The 5000-nt window shown below is 54.8% G+C and overlaps 1 non-coding gene across 1 annotated transcript in view; it reads right to left on the minus strand.

Annotated features, from left to right (window-relative positions):
• Nucleotides 1–870, minus strand: part of LOC126436566 (small subunit ribosomal RNA) — a 1910-nt gene extending 1040 nt beyond the window's left edge. Inside the window, exon 1 of the ribosomal RNA XR_007580764.1 lies at nucleotides 1–870. This exon is cut by the window's left edge and continues 1040 nt beyond it. This is a non-coding gene — a ribosomal RNA (small subunit ribosomal RNA).
• Between the last annotated feature and the right edge of the window lie 4130 nt (nucleotides 871–5000).

Genomic DNA, 5000 nt, shown 5'->3' on the forward strand with positions numbered 1-5000 from the left:
GCTTTAAGCACTCTAATTTGTTCAAAGTAAACGTGCCGGCCCACCGAGACACTCACTCAAGAGCACCCTGGTAGGATTGCAACGGGGTCCGCCTCGGGACGCACGAGCACGCACGAGGCGCGTCGCACGCCTTCGGCTCGCCCCACCGGCAGGACGTCCCACGATACATGCCAGTTAAACACCGACGGGCGGTGAACCAACAGCGTGGGACACAAATCCAACTACGAGCTTTTTAACCGCAACAACTTTAATATACGCTATTGGAGCTGGAATTACCGCGGCTGCTGGCACCAGACTTGCCCTCCAATAGATACTCGTTAAAGGATTTAAAGTGTACTCATTCCGATTACGGGGCCTCGGATGAGTCCCGTATCGTTATTTTTCGTCACTACCTCCCCGTGCCGGGAGTGGGTAATTTGCGCGCCTGCTGCCTTCCTTGGATGTGGTAGCCGTTTCTCAGGCTCCCTCTCCGGAATCGAACCCTGATTCCCCGTTACCCGTTACAACCATGGTAGGCGCAGAACCTACCATCGACAGTTGATAAGGCAGACATTTGAAAGATGCGTCGCCGGTACGAGGACCGTGCGATCAGCCCAAAGTTATTCAGAGTCACCAAGGCAAACGGACCGGACGAGCCGACCGATTGGTTTTGATCTAATAAAAGCGTCCCTTCCATCTCTGGTCGGGACTCTGTTTGCATGTATTAGCTCTAGAATTACCACAGTTATCCAAGTAACGTGGGTACGATCTAAGGAACCATAACTGATTTAATGAGCCATTCGCGGTTTCACCTTAATGCGGCTTGTACTGAGACATGCATGGCTTAATCTTTGAGACAAGCATATGACTACTGGCAGGATCAACCAGGGAGCTGCGTCAACTAGAGCTGAGCAGCCGGCCGCCCGGGAGTGTGTCCCGGGGGCCCGCGCGAACACGCAAGCGTCCGCTCGATTATTCTGCAAACAGGAGGAGGCTGAGCTCCCCTGCACAATACACCTCGAAACCCTCTCAGGTCCCGGCGGCGCGCAGCGCCGTCCTAAGTACTTGGTCGGGTTCGAGAGAGGCGCAATCGCCCGGGGTTTGGCGAGTAGACGCTTTAGGTGCGACCACCCGTGCTCCCAACTGAGCTTGCCGCTGCCGACAGAGGCCCGGGAGCGTGCTGTCGTGGCATTGCCGGCGGGAGACAACACGCGCCACCTACGGTGGCCGGCAGCTCCAACGCCAGCGCCACAGAAGGACAAAAGCCCCACTTGGGTGCCGAAGCGAACTCTCCCAGCACAGCGCACGCGCCAACACGTCCGCACAGCTGCGATACAAACCACCTGCGAGAACCGCAGAGGCGACCGAGCAGCAGACGGCGTCGCGGCGCCGAGCGCCGGGCGGCGGCGCATCCTCAGCGCACACAGTCCTCAATCGGACCAGCACACTGCAGATGTCCACCGCGCTTCGCACCGGGCCCGCGAGGACCTACTTTGGCCGCACGGCGCCGCGTGCAGGGTGCGCCGGCGCGCAGCTGCGCCGCCTGCCGCCTCCGTCGGCCGGCGCGCCTGCCACTGGCCGCCCCCACCAGCCGGCTGTAGCGCGTGCGCCCACGCACCGCGCGGCCAGCACGCCGGGAGGCCCCCCCTCACCGGCCGGGGACGGTCCCACCCAGCCACCGCCGCGTATCGCTTCACACCCACATGCCATTCACGTTCGTGGGCATGGTGGGTATCGCTGAAACAACCGGTTGGTAGCTCAACCGATCGTCGCCATCACTGATTCACCTCTAGCGAGAACAACCGCACCACAACGGTTTACCAGTTGTTCATTTGCGTAACGTCACCAGCAAACGTAGACGTCCATCGCCATTTGCAAATTCAACGATTGTTGCATGCCTGTGTCAGGTGTCACGACACACTATGTCTGCCCACATACACGCAACAACATGTGCACGCTTCGCGAACACGTGGAAGGTGGCCCCCGTACGTATGCGATGTCCATTGCGCGAACGACTGTCAACCGGCCTCTGTCGCATGTCGCAGATGTGGAACGCAGTGCACCATGCTATCACGGTGTGTGAGAAGAGACGACTACGTCTGACAACACGCGCCACTACATCAACAGACGGCTCATGCTGATCGCCATCCACGGCATACCATACTACAATCCAGCTCTTATAGGGAGACGACACGTAGCTGAGTGCACAATATTTGGACCGTATGGTTCGCCGTTGTTGGCGCAGTCGTGGTACGGTCACACATGTACCACGATGTATCATTCAGTACATGAGGACCAATGTGCAGTACAGTGTGTGATTTGGACGTACAACATCAGCGGACAGTTGACACAAGCCGTACCACAACGTAGGCTGTGCTTCGCCATGCGAATGCCAATGAACAACTGCGAAGGGCATTGAGCATGTACGTCCTGCTGCCATCCGCATTACAGTGTATAGCTGCAAGGTGTTTAACATGAAGCGATACTCTGGGGACCGGGCAGTGCGAGTGGCAAACTATATTGCGGGGGTTGCAGTTAGGCAACACTACACTAATTTAACGCGTCGTATGACAATTACAGAGCAGGTTAAGGCCCAACGTGTGTTGGGTTAAGGCCCAACGTGTGTTGGGTTAAGGCCCAACGTGTGTTGGGTTAAGGCCCAACGTGTGTTGGGTTAAGGCCCAACGTGTGTTGGGTTAAGGCCCAACGTGTGTTGGGTTAAGGCCCAACGTGTGTTGGGTTAAGGCCCAACGTGTGTTGGGTTAAGGCCCAACGTGTGTTGGGTTAAGGCCCAACGTGTGTTGGGTTAAGGCCCAACGTGTGTTGGGTTAAGGCCCAACGTGTGTTGGGTTAAGGCCCAACGTGTGTTGGGTTAAGGCCCAACGTGTGTTGGGTTAAGGCCCAACGTGTGTTGGGTTAAGGCCCAACGTGTGTTGGGTTAAGGCCCAACGTGTGTTGGGTTAAGGCCCAACGTGTGTTGGGTTAAGGCCCAACGTGTGTTGGGTTACGGCCCAACGTGTGTTGGGTTAAGGCCCAACGTGTGTTGGGTTAAGGCCCAACGTGTGTTGGGTTAAGGCCCAACGTGTGTTGGGTTAAGGCCCAACGTGTGTTGGGTTAAGGCCCAACGTGTGTTGGGTTAAGGCCCAACGTGTGTTGGGTTAAGGCCCAACGTGTGTTGGGTTAAGGCCCAACGTGTGTTGGGTTAAGGCCCAACGTGTGTTGGGTTAAGGCCCATCGTGTGTTGGGTTAAGGCCCATCGTGTGTTGGGTTAAGGCCCAACGTGTGTTGGGTTAAGGCCCAACGTGTGTTGGGCTAAGGCCCAACGTGTGTTGGGCTAAGGCCCAACGTGTGTTGGGCTAAGGCCCAACGTGTGTTGGGCTAAGGCCCAACGTGTGTTGGGCTAAGGCCCAACGTGTGTTGGGCTAAGGCGCAACGTGTGTTGGGCTAAGGCGCAACATAGGTTAGGTTAAGGCGCAACATAGGTTAGGTTAAGGCGCAACATAGGTTAGGTTAAGGCGCAACATAGGTTAGGTTAAGGCACAACACGGGTTAGGTTAAGGCACAACACGGGTTAGGTTAAGGCACAACACGGGTTAGGTTAAGGCACAACACGGGTTAGGTTAAGGCACAACACGGGTTAGGTTAAGGCACAACACGGGTTAGGTTAAGGCACAACACGGGTTAGGTTAAGGCACAACACGGGTTAGGTTAAGGCACAACACGGGTTAGGTTAAGGCACAACACGGGTTAGGTTAAGGCACAACACGGGTTAGGTTAAGGCACAACACGGGTTAGGTTAAGGCACAACACGGGTTAGGTTAAGGCACAACACGGGTTAGGTTAAGGCACAACACGGGTTAGGTTAAGGCACAACACGGGTTAGGTTAAGGCACAACACGGGTTAGGTTAAGGCACAACACGGGTTAGGTTAAGGCACAACACGGGTTAGGTTAAGGCACAACACGGGTTAGGTTAAGGCACAATACGGGTTAGGTTAAGGCACAATACGGGTTAGGTTAAGGCACAATACGGGTTAGGTTAAGGCACAATACGGGTTAGGTTAAGGCACAATATGGGTTAGGTTAAGGCACAATATGGGTTAGGTTAAGGCACAATATGGGTTAGGTTAAGGTACACATTGTTGTAAGGAAAGGTGTTTTGGGGGGGGGGGGGCCGGTTTGTTGATTGTGATTATCGTAAGTAAATGACTGCGGCATCATCTGATTTGCCACGTCAGGGTGCACCTTTGGCTCATAACAGGCGGCGCTCTGATTCCATGCTTGTGGCAGACCTGTGTCTTTCATTCCTGCCATTGTTTGTGTGGTGTGACAGGAGGCAGTATTGTGATGTTGGGTGCACCCCTGTGTGGGACATGTGTGGGTGTTGGTGGCTTAGCTGAGCAATGGTGGTTGTCGGAAGGGTGGGATATTCTGTTTTCCGAGTGGACCTCCCGGTCTGGTTATGATAGTGTGGATTGTCTAATGTGGCAGAGAGGATGCACTGGGTGTTGTTCCATGCTGGTGCTTACATATTGTCTGTGTGCCTGTTACAGGCAGAGAGTAGTGCGTGATAAGAGTGTCTGGCTGACGTGTGATTGTGAGCAGAGTCTTTCAGCATGTATACGGACAGGTCTATACATTATCTGTATTCTGATGGCTCTATCTATTACTAATCAGCGCCGTGTATACGTTTAATCCGGTTCCAGTCGAAACTATTGTATCTCTGTACATTAGTGACACGGCGAGCCCGCTATGTAGTTACTCGTCTCGGCAGCTTCCACCGGTGTATGGCAAATGATTATAAGGAATCAGTCTAGTCGTCAATACCGATAGTCTGACGTCACATGTCTGGGGTGGGGGACGCTGCGCCCTTCCGGTGGGTCATGGCCTAGGAAGACTCTTCCCACGCAGGGGGGCTTGGACTGTCATTGACTCTTCCGAGTAATATACTTGCCGTACGTTTTTGCGACTGCGAGTGCAACGCTCACCGGTACCGACATGGATGGAGCGCCTCCTAGCTGC

The sequence above is a fragment of the Schistocerca serialis genome, unplaced genomic scaffold (assembly GCF_023864345.2).
Source record: "Schistocerca serialis cubense isolate TAMUIC-IGC-003099 unplaced genomic scaffold, iqSchSeri2.2 HiC_scaffold_1240, whole genome shotgun sequence".
Lineage (NCBI taxonomy): Eukaryota > Metazoa > Arthropoda > Insecta > Orthoptera > Acrididae > Schistocerca > Schistocerca serialis.